This window comes from Hyalella azteca, unplaced genomic scaffold (assembly GCF_000764305.2).
Source record: "Hyalella azteca isolate HAZT.00-mixed unplaced genomic scaffold, Hazt_2.0.2 contig10909, whole genome shotgun sequence".
NCBI lineage: Eukaryota > Metazoa > Arthropoda > Malacostraca > Amphipoda > Hyalellidae > Hyalella > Hyalella azteca.
The window spans coordinates 149,486-169,953 of NW_025940928.1; the positions used below are offsets into that span (position 1 = coordinate 149,486).

Here is a 20,468-nt window from a genome sequence, read left to right on the forward strand (position 1 = left end):
CACGCCATGGTTCTTCTTTGCCTTAGATCGAAGTGCGCGGAGCTCGGTGCATTTCCAACCAAATTTATTATCATTGGTTAGGCAGAGGTTAGCGCGCATTGACCTTTGGGATGCAAGTACATCATCTCAAGCTAGCGACCGTAATGAGCTGAGGAAGAACCAACAGCAGGAACAACAGTGAAAGAATCATAAGAAGTGCGCCATTTTGTAGCAGCTCGCAGGTGTCTAGCGGACTCTATCACAAACAACTATTTTTACCGACCATTGCAAAGCGGAATCAAGATAGCTAGCGTGCTGAGAGTCGGCATAGGGCAATGACTTTTAGTCATATAAGCGACCAGGATAAAATATTGATCGCCCAGACGGATTACACCAATGGGATGCAAACGACAGTCGCCGGCGGAGAAATGAGAACCGCCCTCTTAAGCTAAAGCCTTTTGAGCACTGCAATATCCTGTAAACACAGACTCACAACGTAAAGCTGTAACAGCCGGCACTTGTAAGTTATAATCAATTCAAATGGATTGACAATATTTCAAAAAATATGAAAATTTAGGTGAGCTACAATCTGGCTCAATCAAGAAAAAAAAACGTGCGAACATAAAAGATATATGCTCAACCACATCGTTGATATTTTAACAGAGTCATAAATCTCTGATATTCAATGCACTTTTTATATTATGCACAACGAACAAGACTTCGAAAATTATTAGAATTGGATCGGAGTCAAACTGCAGTTGACGAACAGTTCAAAATTTGAGCATTTGGGAGGGATAAAAACTATTAACGGATAATTTTTCTATACGTTGGAACGGATTTAAATCCGCAAAAACGGCAGTGTTGGACATGAATCACAATCACATAGCATAATCTCTAACGAAATGAAGAAAATGAGAATAACACTGCAAATTTCGTGAAATGCATGCAATTTGGATACATGTGTAATTTCTGACTATTGTGATCAGGAGCAGGATATTTTAGGGGGATTTAAATGATGCCTATATTGGCTGAGGTGCAAGCGTTTATCTTTATTATTTATTAAACCTAAACATTTAGTAAATGTGTTTGAAGTGACATTTCAAATACCGTTGCTCAAAGCCTTAAAATCTTGCAAACATTCAAAAAGTTTTCTTCTAGTAATAAATAGGAATTGAAGCCTAAGCTGGGTAACATACCCAACAAAATTTGAATATACGTACTTCAGAAAGGCCAATCTGTGGTGCCGATTCTAAGGCTGTGATTTCCAATCTGGACCTGGGCGAGCTACGACTGATGATAGATATGCAAATAAGGCACTGATAGACGAACTCTCTAAAATATGGAAAAATCTCTGCTGACCGTGAAGTTAAGCCACTCATCGCAATAAATCAAAAGTTTACAAGGCAGCACCATTAGCTAAACGAGCTCTGACGTGGCCTGGCTCATCATATTTATAAGCAAGCCGCACAATTGAAATCGCCACCTCCATCAATCTGCAGACTACCTCAGATTAGGGCAAAAGTAATCCCACTAGTACATCCCACACCTGTAATAGCTTTAGGCTCGTCCACTTCACTTCGGTAAGCATGAATAATCTTAACGAGGAGCGAGAGTTCCATGAACATAAACTAGCGACGTAGTAACGTCAAAAAACATGGCAATATGAATATAAGTACAGCGGTCTTATTTAGGCCTCGAGCGTCTTCTCTGTTTAAGGACTCGAGTTTTTGTGAAAATGTCGACTAGAAAACTTTCCAAAGTCGTTTGAATTTTAATTTAATTAAATGCTAAGTACAAAGGAAAAAATTTTTAGTGATTACAAATCAGCAAAAATTGTAAGTATCGAAACTCTAAGTATCCGTACTTTATAAAAAAAAACTAAGGAGCAGAGACCATCGCTAGCTATCTTGGAATGAAACTTCATGAGAGGAGCCAATAGAGTAAATAATGATACTAGAACAAATGGTTGCGCACATACGTCTTAAATGTTCATATCGCAAAGAACATTTTCTGCCAGAAAATACTTCTAGTTCGTCAGTAGAAGCCGGGTAAGTATAATGTATAAAGGAATAACTTTGATTATACGAGCTTAAACAGAGATAAGACTGGTGAAGAGCGCAGGCTAAATGTCTTTATCAAGAAAGTAAACATATATTTATTCATTAAATATTAATAACAATTCGATCTCTACCATAATAATCCAAGAATATAAAAAGATATTCAAGTTTAAAAAAAAAATAGTTAGGAAATCATCAAATAATTTGAAATCATTTACTAACAGAGGCGCTTGAATAAATTAATGTAAAGCTAGTAGGTGAACTTGAAGAAAAATAATTTAACAGTTGTTTACTTGAACACTATATGACTGCAATCAACATACTCATCGCAACTAAAGTACAATGTAAAATGACAGAAAAACGTTTGTACAGCATGCAACGATAACGAGTCACTCCAGAGAGATATTCTTGAGAAAAGTAAGGGAGACTGCAACGCAACGCAGGCACGTATCCAATCGACTAACGCTGGGCTTGGCTAGTCTCGTCTTCATACCCTCAGAAAGACGAATAGATCCTCCAATGTCATCAATAACTCCTCAATAACACTCAAAGAGCCAATATCCAGTGTACGCTGATTCTACAGGGGGACCAAACATGTACGCTGATCCTACAGAGGGACCAAATTAATGCAGATTCGCGTCTCAAAGCTTCATATCATTATATGAAACCAACTACATGTATATAAATGGATCTATAAAAACGCGACTGGAAATCAAACGAACCAGATCGACTGCATGGAATACATGGCAGATGCTAGTTAGGTTCGCAAAAAGATCGTCGAGAAATACCACTTGAAACTCTTCAGGCCGAATGCCAATGCTCGTAAAAATGATAAGATTTTTTCCTCACGGAATCTTTAATTTAGATTAAGGCATTGGGAACTCATATAAATATGATGCAGTGGAGATGAGATTCTGCGATACGAAGCAAAGAATGCATGTAAATATGAGGGCCAAAAAATATAAGATCGAGCCTAATCAGCGGGAGATCACGAGAGCCGCCGTCCGGACAGAGAGTGGCTCAGGACTCCCACTGCGCGAGGCAAAAAGCCAGCGTCTCGCTTCGCATCAGCCGGCAAGCTCGAGAGATTTCACCGTGCCTCAGCGGCGCATTAATTATCAAAATGTTAATGGAAATCCTTTAAAATATGAAGAAGCCCACAAAAGTCGTGCTAATTTAATGCAGAGAAGAGCGATTAATATGCATGGAATGCTAAGCTAATTCCATAATCTACACTAAAAAATTATTTATTGATATTGGGCTCTAGCCCGGAAAATCATCGAATGATTCTCAAAGCCTAGCCGCAAGATAACAACTTTATTATAAGAGCAACAACGGCCATTGAATTATCTAACATGCTCAAGATGTCTGTTCTTAATGAAATCCGTGCATTGAGTGACTCAGCTCAAGACAGAGATAGACAATTCAAATTTAGACTCCAACTCAGAGAAAGAGTCTCATAACATAGCCGTAGCAACCAACTCCAATGGACGAGACATCATCGAAAAACACGCTCGTCTTGCGAGTTAAAGCCACGATCGTATCTTTTACTTGAGACAAATTTATGGCCAAGTATACAAGGGCGAGTAACAAGTAAATTATGCCCAACTACAATGCAAGAGGGACACAGAAAGAGATGCCGGGAAAAAAGTCGGTGCTTCTCATCGCGAACATGTGTCGAAGTTCGTTACAGCAAACACGAAGTGGGCAGCGCGTATATGATGGACTATTTGAAGCATATCCACTAATGAATAAAGCATGAGGCTTGCATGCCACGCAGATAACATTCGAAGCAATAGCCTATAATGAAGCCCATGGCTTTAAACCGGAGACATCTGCACCATTACGCTTTATACAGTCTCAAGCAAGAAAGTTCTCGCACAATAAATTTGCTAACTATTCATAAACTATTAGGTTGAATGAGCCATATAATTCGGCAATGACATGACATCCAAAATACAACAATAAAGTATCGTCAGACACTTTCAGCAATCTTTTAATTAATGAAAGATGGTGAAGCATCACGAAACTAGCAATTTTTTAACACTCATAAAACCTTATAATACAATGAAATCGAATATACAATAACTTCAAGTGTTAATTTGGAAGATAATTATAAATAGTAAACATTGAACAAAGTAACTCCGTCGCATGACGAATCTTGCTAGGCAATAGAAATTTTTTGGTGATAGAGCATATATACTACTCAATACAAATATCTGGTTATATTTCGGCCATTTTAAGACACCTATTTTGGTTCTAATTCAAGTTATAACTTAGCATTAGAAGAAAGTTTATTTAATATCAGAACTTTGTCCTCTTAGCAGGAATTGAACTTATCTATTTAGTTGTACTAAATATAAGTTTAGTACAACTAAATAGACAAGTTTAGTTTAGTTGTAATAATATTCCACAGAGGCTACTTGCATAGATTGCATGCAGTATCAGGCTATTAAAGCATATGTGGAGCAGTCATGCAAAATAGATTGTTGTGCAAGCAGGAGCAGTCACACGAGATACCAATGCATGCAGCAGTTATATCAGATTGCCCTGCACCCAGCAGTTGAATTTGATCGTCACGTATGAAGATTTCATTTTAATTTTTTATAGACCTAGCAGTCACAAAATATCAGTATGGATTAAAAATGGCAATGCGATTTTTAATAAGTGCCGGTTGACAGTGGCAGTGTCGATAGAAGACAGTTTCAAATAACTGCGGTAATTAATAAGGGCAGTAGCGATAGATATAATCAAAGACGATTGATAATGGCTGCGGCGATTAATCACGTCAATAAAGATTAATATAAGCTGGGTATATAAGTTGAAAGGAACGACGTGGAGGCGAGCATAACTTGTCGCATACCTTGGATTCAGTGAGCTAAGAAACCCGCATGCCTGCCATCTCAGGAACGAACGATCGCTCAACAATATCGGCTTCACCAACCAACTATGGAAAAATTCTTGCGTCTTAAGCTGATGCTGAATTTCAGCGTTTATACATGAATAAATTTCCTTCATTATCTATTATAGATGCATCGATCGAGTTTCCATGAATCTTGACAAAAACGACATTCTCGAAATATTAGATTCAGGTTTCAAGAAGCCTGGTCGAGGAAAAATTAGCAGGATTATGCACGAAAGAATAGCCTACTTAAGTAGCGAGGTCTTTTCATATAAGGTAAGCTCGCATTTATCTGAAAACTTTACTCGGACTTCAGTGGCCAACAGATGACAGACGGCCGGTCATACATGACTCTGTCAAAGAGGATTGATGTCAAAGAAAACCATGTAGCATATGTGCTCAAGGATTCATGATCATCACTACTCGCAAATAATGACAATGATGGTCATTGTATTGAAACAAAATTGTTGAGCTAAGAGCTGCGAGATTATACATAGCTAGTTACAATAAATTTCACTGCTATCTCCTGATTTATACACTCAAGACGAAATGTATCAGTTAGGGAAAATCAAGACCAAATCTTACGTATTATACAAAGATAACGAGAGTATGCATAAAATTTGGGAATAAAAAATTTTCCTTTTGCAAGAATATAAGTGGAAATAATTTCATCAATGTAAAAACACTTGCACATGATAGGAACGTAACGTAGAATGATTATTAGCAGTAGTATTAAGCTGCGAGTTGAATGCGGATCATTTTTACAATAAATCGGGGGACAGAAGGGGCAAATATCAATAGGGGCTTGACAGAGCTAAGGAGGCTGCGCCCAATTCGTAGTCAACGACGAGGGTAACTTCATGAAAGAGATCAATTTGGCGAGGAGCTCGCCTTAGACCTCTAGAAAAATGGAGCCAGAAGAACAGTCGCTTTAAGATGAGCGGTCGAGATAGCGACTAATGAGCAACACCATCATCCGTGGTTCTGCGAGCAGAGATTCGATTGTCTTCAGAGATGCCTATCTTGGACATTGACAAAAAGCTTCCTCGCAATGGGGTCTTGTGTATTTTGCGGCCTTATAATGACATCATGAAGAAATCCCAGCATGAGACCATTGAGCTCAGACCGCAGCTCTAACTCATGAATAGTCAAGCCTGCACCCGTGATCACAGCAATCAAAATATTTAGATAGCAAATCACACCAATGCCTTCAGAACTTCTGTTCAATATACACAACGATAATGGTAGCTTAACAAATATTAAGATGAATGATGAGAGAATAACTATGATTAAACTATGATAACGACGGGAAAAATTGCTATTAGTGCAAAACACGAAGGCGCCGGTGAATTTAGCGATGAGCATTTCGGAAATTACTGAACAAAAAACACTTAATAACATGTGAATATTCCTTTTAATCCTAAATCTTGATAGTCGTAAACAATGGAACAAATCCTGAAGCAGAACGCACAAAGAAGAACTGTAGCCACATACGGTAAAATGGGGCCGTCAATGGAACAAGCCTATTCCAAGTTCATCATTGCATCCGATTGGAATAGCTGAGGAGGGGCAATAGGATATCGTCTGTAGGTTGTATTATGCCACATTTATGGCGGCTATATCCGATGATGGAGGAAGACCATCGGCCTGATACAACGCAAACGCGTTGCTACCACATGAGTTATGAAGTACGTATACAGCGCGGTCAAGTTCAGGTAATATGATTCATTGTTTGATAACATAGCTTCATCACATGAGGCAATAACATGACGGAGAGTCGGTTGAATTTGGCAAAAATTCTAAATATGATTCTAATAATATTTTTCAAGTGAAATATAGAGTTTAGAAAAATATGGAATGCAACTGAAAAAATGTACAAATTGTGCAGATATTAGAGGCAACCGATGGATGAATATTGATGGGAATTCAACGATTAGGTTTAAAGGCTGAAGATACTAAGCTGAAGAAAAATATTTCAACCATTGACTTATTGCTTGCTGCCAGGAGATAAGCACAATTGGGCATCCATTTTATTAACATGCAAGCAAAAAATATAAATAAATAAATAAATTGAGCAATTTACTTGCAGCCACAAAGCTCAACAGTAGTTAAGTTAGGCCACTTGTTTGTAAATAGAAAATAAAAAAAGAATTTGAATTATATTCAGCGAATTAGTAAGCTTCAAACTATTTTCTGGCTTTTGAAGCTAAAAACGAGCTTCAAATATGACTTTCACATTGGCTAACTGCGTGCAGGCAAATCGGAGGAAGGTGATGTTTTCCATCTAGGCAGGCAGAAGCCTAAAAAAACAATTATTTTCACATGCAAATTGCTTGCAGGCAAAACAGGCGCACGGAGCGTGCAGGTACGTATAAAGGATACCATGTAAGGTGCGTCAAGCTATCGCTGCTGCCAGCGACCCACAGATTGCATCGATCAAGAAGGAATTCGAAATGGCCAGAGTCAATTTAGCAAGGGCGCTCATTCAGGACGCTTTGCATAGAAATGGTGTATCTCACAAATGAAATGGAGATACCTTTCGATAAAGCATATGGAGTGAGCGGCTCTCCCGCTCGAAAGCACCATTTAGATGCATACACGAAAGTGCTAATACATAAAATATGTATGACCACTTCTCTCAATCAAGTTGATAAGAAGAAATTTACGCGGCTTAACGTAGATCCCAGCGCATTCATGATTGGCTAGTTTTGAGGCAGGTCTAAAACGGAGTTGTAGGCCTTCAAATGAAATTAATATATTGAACGAATGACCCGTAAACGTTTTAATAAATTTCAACCGTTGTCTCAAAGTAGTATTTCTTAAAAGACTAAATATGGTAAAATAGTATTTCTTAAAACACTTGCAAAATGATTTAGATGCATAATAATGATGGAGTCGTGGCAGACTCTACCGGCTGTACAGAGTGTCACAAAATTGCGACACTCGACGCCAGTAAAGTGGAGGTAACAACATTTTATTAAAGTACATTCGCATTCTATAAAATCAGTTTATTCATTAACGAAAATAGTATTGCCTCAATTTTTAATCGATCCGGAATTAAATGACATCGATAGGCCAAAGATATAACAAAAAAATATAACTCAGTACTCACTGCAGTGAGTGACAGAGAGCGCATTTTCAATAACAAAAAAATATAACTCAGTACTCACTGCAGTGAGTGACATAGAGCGCATTTTCTCGTGGACGAAAACGTGAAGTCATGGACGGACAGACAGACGGACATGGCGAGCACAATAGTGCATTTTTTCATAAATGAGAAAATGCGCTAAAAAGACAAGTTAGGCAAAGAATATCGTAATAAGTGAGAAACGTTGAACAGTGACATAACCACCATCACTTGCCAGTTGGGCGCTATGAACCAAAGAGGGACAAACATTGTCATAATTTTAGAAAATAAATAACTCTTGTGGTAGGGCTGATTTGATTAAGAATGGATGAACATTATTGGAACTTTGACCGCGAGCAAACGTGATGCGTATTGAACAATTGGACACAAGTTAGGCACGGACTATTATCTTCAGACTAAGAACCGCGTGTCAAATGAAAGAACATTGTCTATCCTGATTAGGATGGCAGCTAGATAAATGTGTCCACAAATTTAAATCCTTATCAATAGACAATACTATGTGAATATTTCTTATTGCTCTAATGCCTGAGGTAACAAATTCATATTCATGTTAATAATGATTTCGTTATCAGATTTGATCAAGCGGGAGGTAAACAGAAAAACGTTTAACGCAACGGTAGAGATAAATGTTTTATTTTGAACTGGCTCACTAAAACGCAATCAAGCTAAACCCGAAAATATAAATTTAAATAACTGAAACGCATAATTCAGGCGCAACACGTCGGAGCCATCGTAAGGCCGGACTCATCGCGCAAATCAAGAAACGCTAAGCAATTATGCGTATGAGGCTGAGGCGAAAGTCGGTGAAACTAAATTGGCCGGCCAGTTATTTATACACACCTTGCAGTCAGGTGCATTGTTTGTGGCAGTATTAAAATTTCATCTGACAGCTGAAACATGTATGCACTTTAACATGCGCACATTAATTCGTGCTAGATATAGGTACATTAATCATGTACACCAATTGCAGTGAATACATCCCGGTTACATTTAACCCATTAAAATAAACAACAGCATATAGGCATCATACATGACGTATCATGTAAATCATTTAGCAGGTAGAATAATTAACATATGCTAAAGAACAACGTTAAGTTCATACACTCTGTAAAATATACAGGAAATACAAGTGCACTGCATTTAGATCACACTGCACTGTTAGAAAAAACGGTCCCATTGGCGTTCTAGTGGCCGGTCGCCCCGTGAAAATAAACTGTTTCGCTGTTTTCATAAGATGTTTTACGGATTTCTAGTGTTAAATTAGAATAAAAACGGCGACATGGTGTTTCTTTTCACGTCCTGACCGGCCACTAAAACGCCGGTAATACCGTTAACGGTAATTTCTCTAACAGTGTGTGCAGCGCATTCTACATATGTTCGTAAGAGCAACATTTAGATCATACTGTACAATATGCCCACTTCACATCACATACAGGGTAAGGAGCATCTAAATCGCACACTGCACAGAATTGCAGTGTGCAGTGTACTGGTATACATCATATAGCAGTAAGCAGCGTCTAGATAACACACTGCACAGAATATCCATACATCATATAACAGTAAGCAGAATCTAGATAATACACTGCACAGAATATCCTTACATCATATAGCAGTAAGCAGCGTCTAGATAACCCACTGTACATAATATCCATACATCATATACCAGTAAGCAGCATTTAGATAACCCACTGTACAGAGAACAGAGCGTACAGTTGTAGACACCACACTAGATTTGCACGAAGTCATAAAGTGCAGAGGCGAGATGGAGACACGACAGCTTCTAATGAGTAATGCCCATTGCTATTCACCGCACCAAACGAGTTCGTAATAACCTTAGATAAAACACGACCAGGCGAACACGTACCTGCGGGTCCTTGCAATGAATCATTGTTCCTGATAAGCAAACACAGTAACGATAGATGCTTCTGTCACAGCCGTCTAATGTATGGGCACTCTTCGCTTCATTATTGAGCCTTTGTTTTGAACATGTAACTAAATATTAAGTCGTCAGTTTAAGGTACATTTATTTATGGAAAATAAAAGTTACTTTTTGCTTCATCGGTAAGGGATCTCTATCGAACGCAAAGCGAAAAATTCAGACGTCATCACAAGATTGTTTACTTCTTAAAAGGAATAATTTATGTTTTCTCCACTTGATTTTTTGTTACGGTTCTCTTGGGAGAACCTTAAAATATAGTAGCAGATATTGCTTATTTCTCAATTAGCCATCAATCGGTTGTCGTCGATTAATTACTGAAATAGTTTGCGGAAACGCTGGGCGAAATCAAATAATTTCAAATTGATTTTTAAATATATTATTTTGCATTACGTGTGAAAGCACGTAATGTGCTTTCACACGTAATGTGAAAGCACTATGTAAAACATGGCGCTGGAGTAAAATGTATATCCTGATGCAAAATCCTCGAAAATAATCTCAGTGAAATCGATTAAAACAATCAATATATTTTTCATGTTTTTACAATCGACGTTTTTTGGTAACTTACTTTCTGCGGAAGCATTGTAAAATCACCTGAATCAATGCATAGAGAAATGCCAATGATGAACGCATGCAAGATTACAATAACTGAAACGGTGCGAGATAGAAAAATCGTCGCCTAGCAAAATCACAATAACAGAGGTCTTGAGACTTGAGAGCGCTAGATGATCGACGTCTCGTGAACTAACATGCTTATGATAGTTTGCATCTCGCGAAAAAATTCGTACACTGATCAATCGTACACATTTTTGCACAGTGGTAATTATTTAAGTCTACAGCATCACCTTATACGAATTGACAGACATTGTGAACTTGCTAGCAGGAATCGGCGTCGGCCATTTTGTGTGATGAGCTGCAACAATTGCGGTGAACCGCAGCCCCGCAGCTGTCCAGCCGCTGCAGCTGTTGCTGCAACTCAAGCGTTTCTTGCTCCACGAGCGACCAGTTTCAACGATATTACCCACAAATGTTGAGCTTCAATAATGTGAAAATTTTATGTGTGCAAGCTTTTGCATTTGTGCAATGCCATTGGAGTAAAAGCGATTAGGTATACAAGTGTCAAGGCTTAATGTTGAATTTATAAATCATTGCTGCTCAAGCTTAATCATGCCCTTGAATATTGTTATTTTGGCCCAATCATAGATTACTAGAATCAGTAGCGTTCTTTCAACTTCGAAAGAACTTGTGCTGATATTGAATTGTGCGCAATAAAATCCTTAGGTAAATAGGGTAGATTAATTGTGAAATTATGATCGCATTGAGAAAATAAGAGTTTGCACCTGTGTGAATTGAGTATAAACACTTTAGTAATGGTCGCAAATTCACAAAAGTTACCACTAAATTATTGATGATTATGCACAGACTAATGCAACTGTCAGGTAAAGTGCTTGTCAAGTTATTCTAAAACAATGCTGATGTGATCCCATTGCCATTATTTGCCGACTAAATTATCCATAAATTTCAAAGTATACGATAAAATTGGACAAAGTTACTCAATAGTTCAATACCAAAGAAAACTATCTAACTATACCATATAAAAAACCAATACTTTTTAATCAATACTATAACTAGCGATATATTCTATCTAAATATACTTTCCTTGCTGCGATGCAAAACTACGCTGGAGTCGACAATGAAGGTTAAATTAAAGGAAAAACGCACAAAAAAGTTTTAGAGAAACAACATAATCAACGACAAAATGAACACGATTCACAGTCACACTCTTGTGCAGGGGCACTGACCAAGCGAGATCGTTACAAGTCGCTAGAAATACCGGAGCACCAGGAATTATAATGAGGTTGATTTAATAAGCACTTTGTGGAATACCACGAAGCGGAATCTATATAAGCAGGTCGTTGAGACGCGCTCTCCTGAACATAAATATAAACTGCATGACGACCAACAGAATTTTTAGTAATAATAAAAAGCTGCAAAAAATATTTTTAATATGTTTCCGTGCTAAATATAGAATGGGTGTTGCTTGGATAACACTTTTCATCAGCATAAATAGTTCAGTGAAATTTACACCCATGCAAATTATAAAAGTTGCGACTGACAAGGTCACAGAGAATTTTTGAACAGTAGAAGTTAATCTTGATAAATTTTATACAATTTTATAAATAAATTGTGATCTTGCGGATAATTTACCAGGAAAACAACAATGATTCAAGAAGCTGCAAGTTAACTTCAGTATTTTTTAAGTCAATGAACTGTTGAATCGATTTAGTCAATAAGACAACTGAAAACTACCACAAAAATATTCAAATGGAAATCGTTATAACGAAACATCTAATCTGTGGCCAGTTCTTATTTGCTTTGCTGTTTATTCAAATAACAGCAGAATTACGATCTCACGGCCTCAACTCCAAGAGAGTAATGTCTAGCAACACAATGAAAGCGTTGACGAACGTGAGTGCGTAGCGTTGTTTTTTTTCGGTTGACGAAGAAGATCGGATAATGCTCGACCAGTTCAAAATTAAATAAATATTATGAAGACTGGACCAATTAGCGTTCATATAGCGGACAATATGTAGATTATGGCATGTCTTTAAATGTGTATGATGATAATTTGATTATTACGTACACGATATGATAACTTGATACAGAAGACTATGAAGACAACAATGAGGGAACCTCATTAGTTTCATTGAAGGGTTAAGACTCGATCAGATATCTTCCGCATCGTAAGTGATAAAAGAACACAGTAAAAATTTCAAAAGAAGTGTACATTCTATGCATTGAATTAATTATGACGAGTGTGAAGGTTTAATAGACGGACATAGTATTTCAATGCATCTAAAGATTTCCATGCTCTTTCGTGTTAGCAAAAGGTGTAAGCTTGAGCAGCAGCGCTATTCCGACCAACATGGAAGTGCAATTGAATGTAATCCTGGTGCAACGATTAGAGGAATTTAACACCGTCGTAACCCTGGATATTAAGGCGCGCTATACCGCAATGTAATTACGACCAAGAATAACCTAAGAGATGATGTGCCAGCCATTGGATGCGGATCTTGCTCATGTTATGGACGACGATGTAGGCACCAGCAGTAGAGAACTCTCTCAATTCGCAATCTTCGCTGGTCCGTCTTGGACGTTTTTGAAATTACTTCAGTTTGGACGCCAATACAATACAAAAAGCTACTGGAATGAGTAGGTGTAATAATAATTTTGATAATAAGCAAAGGCGCAGACATATAGACAGCAAAAATTTGTTGATGCTGTTTTGTAATTCAATGTGGGCGTTTCTTACAGTGACGTCTTAGCCACAAGTTGAAAAAAACTATTGTAAAAGGTACCTAAATAATGTGTGGCCTGGATCACCTAATAAGGCAAATTTCTACGCTAAGATGAACGCAGAGGGAAAAGAAATCACTGGAGAACTCTGATAGCTTTACCTTTCTCTAGGCAACATGCACGAGAATCAGACGTTTTTAATGGTGAACCAGATCACATCTTCTAATGGTGTTAGGATTATATAGTTGCATTGAATAATACGAGAAATCGATTTGAGGTGCTTCAATTAAACGGTAAAAAATCAGGCAGGAGGTGAAGTGCATTAGATAAGTCATCACCGTACAAAAAAAACGCACCAGTGCGAATCGGGAGCGAGAAGCACGTTGCTATTTTGGAATTAAATTTTAATTAACAAATGAACATGTCACAATTTAAGAACAGAACAGAAATGATCCAAAATAGTAGTTAAGCTATAGTGCCCGCTTCAACGCGGTTTATAAATGTAGCTGAAGTGCATTATATTGAGGCTGATGATGAGAGAAACGCGCCGACTTCCTGCTCATGCAGCGGCGGTCACAGATTATGATGATGGATGATATTTTGGACAATGGCTGGCTCATCAACACACTCGAGTCTCTCCTCTAATTTGTTCTCGGTGCTTCCTTCTAATCACTTCACTCGTTGCTGAAGCTTCTAATGCGCACCGCGCCACCTCATTTGGCTTCATTACTGCGTGCAAGAGTGAGTGTTTCTCGCAGCGGTGCGGATCCTGGGTCATCATTGGCACAAATTTTAGTTACTCTGTTGTGTGGTCAACTCATCGCTCTATCAATTACCTGGTGAAATGTTTTTTTCATGCTTAAGAAAATATTCCATATAATACAATTTATAATATTTTTAAACGTGCTCTTAATAGTCTGTAGAGTATTATTTTCGATTAAATGGTCACTTCATGGCTTGAACCATTAAAATTTAAATGAACTCTTCGCAGTTGTAATAAGTTAATTGAATATATAAGCAGATTGCTCGAAACGCAGACAGCTTCATTTTAGTCATAGTCGATTAACCACCATTAATTATTGGCATTGAAGCTAATTGTGAATGAGGAAAATATCATTGTATAGGAGGCACACAGTAATGAGTGAGAAGCAAGAGGCACACAGTAATGAGTGAGAATCAAGAGGCACACATGAATGAGTGAGAAGCAAGAGGCGCACAGAAATGAGTGAGAAGCTAGAGGCACACATGAATGAGTGAGAAGCAAGAGGCGCACAGAAATGAGTGAGAAGCAAGAGGCACACATGAATGAGTGAGAAGCAAGAGGCACACAGGAATGAGTGAGAAGCAAGAAGCACACAGGAATGAGTAACGCCTCTCAGCGCCCATAACGAGCATATCCTTATGGGCCGCGCAAACACCATTAAATTCTCGCTATTACCGTCCAATAAATAAGGCAAATCGAGATTTATTAGTTGTTTAGGGCGCCGCTGCGGAGAGTGGTATGGGCTCTTAGAGCTACGCCGTGATTACGCGCATTCGCGACAGTGCAGAATGCGTCCTTCCGCACGGAAATACAAACGTTAAATAAGCGACATTGTTGTAAGCCCGGCGCAATGCTCGGTCGTCTGAGGTAAAATAGTCGTTATGAAATATCAATGCGTTCTTCCTGGGCACATGTATTTCTCAAACATGTCATTATTTAGCCTTCCATTAACCATGATCTTGGTAAATAAATTTTTAGATCCATCGAGAGGTGAAAATTTCATTATGTGTTTTAATGAAATAATAAGCGCGATAGTTTCGGGATTAATTCAATATTATCAAATCGAGAAATTTTCATGCATGACGAGTAAACACCCGAAGCATTTACCAAGCACCCATGTGAGCGGCGAATGTCAAACTTGGTTTACTCTCTTTCAGTTGTGTTCAGTTCTTGAGTCTCTTCATTATAGCCTTCACTAGCGGTTAGCTCTTGGGTATATAGTTGTAGGAACGATGAACTAACATTCACAAACGTTCAACTTATAAGTTTGTTGTTAGGAAATTTGTTGCAATTTCGAATGATTTATGAGCGAGGGCCCAACAAACTTTTCGATGGACAATTTCCTGATTTGATACAGCGAAGGAAGTTCAATCCAAGATCGTCACATAAAATATTGTGACGAAACACAATATTTGAGACGGGTCATCAAAAAGTATGAAGATTTTCGCAGAACAGGGCTTTTCGTGAAGTCTTCTTGGAATGTAGCCACTGATATTTAAAAATACTAGAATAAAAACAATCGATAATTTTCAAGCACGAAAAAAAGTTAAAAAACATACCGTCTTCGGGCCCGTGGTAAGTATAGTATTCGGGTCATGGATAGCCATTGAATGACAATTTTAAAGCGGCATGTGCCATAGAAATTGCTTACCAATGAGAACTGCTAGCTTTTTAATCAATACTATATCTAGCGATATATTCTATCTAAATATACTTTATTTGCTGCGATGCAAAACTACGCTGGAGTCGACAATGAAGGATAAAAGGAAAGAACGCACAAAAAAGTGCGCTTTCGAGATGTTATAAGCAAGAACACCGCTCAGAAGAATTACGTAGGTAACTCCACGGAATATTTTCTTCCCAAGGTCGCAAAAGACAATTAGCAAAGACCCTGCTTGACTCGAAGTTTTGTAGGTTGATACAGAAATAACGAGTTATTTACGATCTCAAAATTTACAACAATTCAAACAAATTTCCTTCTGACCAACTTGATAAATGCTCATGACTGAATCCATAAAACTTTTTCTCTAATATTGAAGTAAAAATCCAAGAGTTACCACAACCAAGGAGATTATGATTCCACAAGCGACACGTAGCAAGTGTGTGGAGTAATGAAGGTATTCGATATGAGAAAGAGCAGTATTATAAGCTATCTGGAGATAAATTAAGCATAGGTTATTTTAAGGAAAAAACAGGTAATCGGGAGTATAATTTCCTTTTATCCTAAGGTTTAAGTCACGAAAAACGATGCCCAACATTTATTTAACACAAGTAAAACAATTATAAAAGAACAAAAAAATTCAAAATGAAACAACTCAGAAACACGGCCTAATAGTAAGCAGATTGAGCATTCTAAGAAAACAGCTATAGTAACTTCAACATGCTTCGCACTGAAAATATCCCGAACCGTGTCTATCTCTCAACATATTTTCCTACAGCAAGCCCACATCAGCAATATCACATGGGAGAGAATTTTGAAGAACGTCTACACAATTGAAATGTCAGCGGTGTATGTAAATGTAGTTTTAGGTCACGCTTGAAGTAGAGAATATTTCAAGTTGTATAGGTGCTGTCTTCCTGCGAGACAAAGGACAAGTTTGCAATAGGATACGGTCAGAAGAGATATCCTCATAATGGGTACTGAGAGACTTAGAAATTTACCTGCTATTAAGGATCGTTTCTAAGCAACGGCTTAGCAATTCTGAGTTGAATTCAGGTACGAAAAATTCGTTGGCTCATGTAGTAGTGAGTAAAGTATGCAGTGAACCAAATATGATGAACGCGAAAAAAAAGCTTTTGTCGAGAAGAGCGTATTTACTTTTCCTACCCATGCAAACTCTGAAACGAATTTCAGCGTATCAAGAAATGAAAAAGTAAAAATAATGGAAACTTCATAGAACATCGTTGTAGTCGGAAGTGCATGCCACGCAATACTCAGCCCATTACAAAACATGCATAAAGTAATTTTGGCCATTCAAGCAGAAATATTTCTTTACTAGAATAAATTGGTGTGTTATATGCATGTTAAACCTTAAGAAGTTCATTATAAATTCAAGGCAAGAAGCAATAGACGTATTGCAAGGCGTTGCTTGGATAGAACATAAAGGCAGGCACGATTAGAGCTCGCTGGTCGGTTTGTCACGCGAATTTAAGAGGCTTGACTTAACCTTCGATACAATGAATAAATGCATACACGAATGAGCTTGCCACAAGAATGACTACAGAATCATGTGAAAAATACATCGTAGATACTCGAACGAAAGTGAAAATAAGTATAGAACAAAGAAGATTGCAAAACCGTAAACGAAAATAAGACGAAATAGAAATGAGCCAAGTTTAAAACATAAAGTCGAGGAAAAAAGAAAAAAATAAATCAAGGGGAATCATAATAAAATTAAAAGAACTAATTATAAAAAATCATTGCTTACGAGTTAACTGTGAGAGGAGTTCATTCTCTGAATAAGATCAAATAAGGACGAGGATAATGCAAGGAGCGAAAAAAATCTTTGAATGAATGTAACCTAATTAAAATTCAATGAAACCCCACTTTAATGATAAAAAACAGGAAGGTTTAAATCACACAATATTAGGAAAACAAAACAAAAATCACTCAAAAAATGCACAGTCCTGGGTAACAAGTACAAAAGAGTGATGCACCATAGTTCGAGTTGCAAGGCTTCCTCTGTGAAGAATTACAGCTGGAAAATAGCAGGCTTTACATTTGTGTCAGGTTGGCCGACGCCAAAGCTTAGGTGGTTTTTAATAGTGTCAGCCATGTAGCTAGGGACTCTGGCGGACCATAGCAGGAGATTAGCATACAATATGGGCATTAGCATCTAAATGCCCATAGAATAAATATGCAAGTTCAGAGAAGGCTTCTCAGAAATGATAGGCTTGAAGACGGCATTAATATTTACACAACACTCGAATGATCAATATCAGACTTTTTCGAATTGCAACAATGCCTCGCAGATGCCAATTAGGATGAATTGCTATCAAATGTTGGAATTATAACAACGCTTTTCATCACGGCATGCAAATCTCAATTTAGGCACTGGAAGAGAATATGCCTATAATTCAATGCGTGGCATTACGATTGAGCTTAACTCTTGATGCACAAAGAAGCAACATATAAACGAAAATGTAAATGTAATTACTACTGAAAACATAAACATTCGATGTTATCTGATTTACTTTCACGCATATAATTCTTGCTTAACACTAAATTATTCAGTTAGCGTTATTGTCAACATTTCACAATGATATCCTGGCTATATAGTGCACAACAAATGTTACATAATTGCGTACAATGATGCTCGGCACTGTGAACATTAAGCAAATTGTTGAATTTGTATTTTAGAGCTTCAGGTCATAAAATTTGTTGAAACGAAATCAGGAGCATTGGGGGCGACGGGCATCCAAGGATAGATAAGGCTGAGGGGAGGAACGCAAACGCGATGATGGTAACAAAAGGGGAGGTGGAAGTACAGGACAATAAAAGGGATGTGGGAGGTGCTGGAGATAAATTGGAGGTGGATGTGCTGGATATGAAAGGTACCGTACTGGAGATAAAAAGGAGGCGGAGTTGCTGAAGATGAAAGGGAGATAAGAGATTAAGGAAATGAGAGGTGAGAAATGGAGACAAAGGGAGGTGAGGGGTACTGGAGAACGGGAAGTGAAACAAACCTTCGATTGAGATGATGAAAGTGACTAAGTGAGTGGATGCTCCGCTTACAAGTGATTAAGTTTAATGAGCTGATAAGGAAGGCAACAAGAAAACTGAGTTAATTGCAAGACACGAACAAAATGACGGGTAATAAGAAATGCGATAAGAACAAGACAGAAATGTAATGTACCGAGATAAGCCAGCGGTGATGAAGTGTGCTCAACACAACACGGGTTTTGGGGGCGGGCGCACAAGTCGCCAGATGGGAGAGACATTCAAGAAGGTGAAACGAGCGATAAGGATTACAAACTGAAAGGTTGGGTGCAGCAGTGGAGATGAGGAGGATAACGAGAAAAAGATGAAGAAGACGATGAGAAAAAGATGAGGAGGACAAGATGAAGGGTGTTGAAGATGATGATGGTAGGGAGGGGTGAGGTGGGTAAGGCAGGAGGATATCATAAAGCAGGGGCGGCGTGACGGCTCATCCTAGAGAACAGGTCATAAAGACTTCGAGCGTCGCGTCTGTGCTTGCTATTTATTGCAAGCCAGTCAAGAGCTCTTGAGCTCTCACGCAGCTAACATAATCTCATTATGTTCACGCTACCTTCACTTGCTCCTTAGACTTATTAAACCAGTGATTACCGAAACTAAACGGACACTGATTAAACTCGAGACGCATTATCGCGCATCGCTAAAGACGCAACCGAAAGTTCATTCTTGTTTGGCAATGCCTAAATATAAGTGTACATTATGATCGAGATGAGCGAAAAAGCATTGAACTTTGTTAAATTTCAGGACACCAATTGTGAATGACATTATCAACGGACATATTTGTTCAATAACGTAAAACTATGGTAAAGATTAGAATAAATAAAAGTTTTCAAGTTTCTATCCCAAGGTTTCGTTAAATTTTAGGTCTCTAATAATTACTCAGGTAAAACGCAACAGAAAGTAATTTCTGGGCTTCACTTTAGAGAGTCACAGTCAATCAAAAGTCAATAATGATGATGAAGTAATATCATTTACTGCTGAATAACCGAGTAAACTGTTTAAATGACTGCTGGAATTAGCAGAAATGACAAACTAAACAAAAAATTTATGAAAGGATAGAAAATCGAACAGAAAATTTGTATACAGTGAAGATAAGTTCATCCGAATAAGGAAAGCCTAATGAACAATTATTAACTAATTATAGAATCAATGTTTGATTCCTCAAAAAATTATCTACGGGAATACCCCTTGCCAGAAATGATGGATCTTTAGATGATAAAGGTGACTCATGATGTATTAATCGTGCTACCGCAGGTTATTTGTACGCAACCCGATTCACGCGATAAGCGATAACCCAAATTAGACGAGCAGGTTCAGGAATATAGCTTAACATTGTTCATTTTATTATTTGCATTCAATAGCACAGCAGCACTGTAAGAAATTATTCCTTTCGATCAGAATGACAATTTAAAAAAAAATGGGTGCAATTAAGCGAGGAAAATTCACATTAAATGGTCATTGATTGTTGAAAATAAAGATAATATATCCAGATTGTATAATGGAAACAATAAGCATTCGTGAATTTAAATCATAGCATTTTTCATAGTAATGCATGAAGTGTCACTATGTAGAATCGGATATTTGCTTTTCTAGCTTATAGTCAGATACTAATGAACAATTATTAACTAATTATAGAATCAATGTTTGGTTTCCTCAAAAAATTATCTAC

At 37.7% G+C, this 20,468-nt stretch overlaps 1 protein-coding gene across 1 annotated transcript in view; it reads right to left on the reverse strand.

Moving 5' to 3' along the window:
* The window catches only part of LOC108674334 (protein O-mannosyl-transferase Tmtc3), a 146,601-nt gene that overhangs the window by 9,154 nt on the left and 116,979 nt on the right, over positions 1-20,468 (reverse strand). The gene's annotated exons all lie outside the window — the stretch shown is intronic.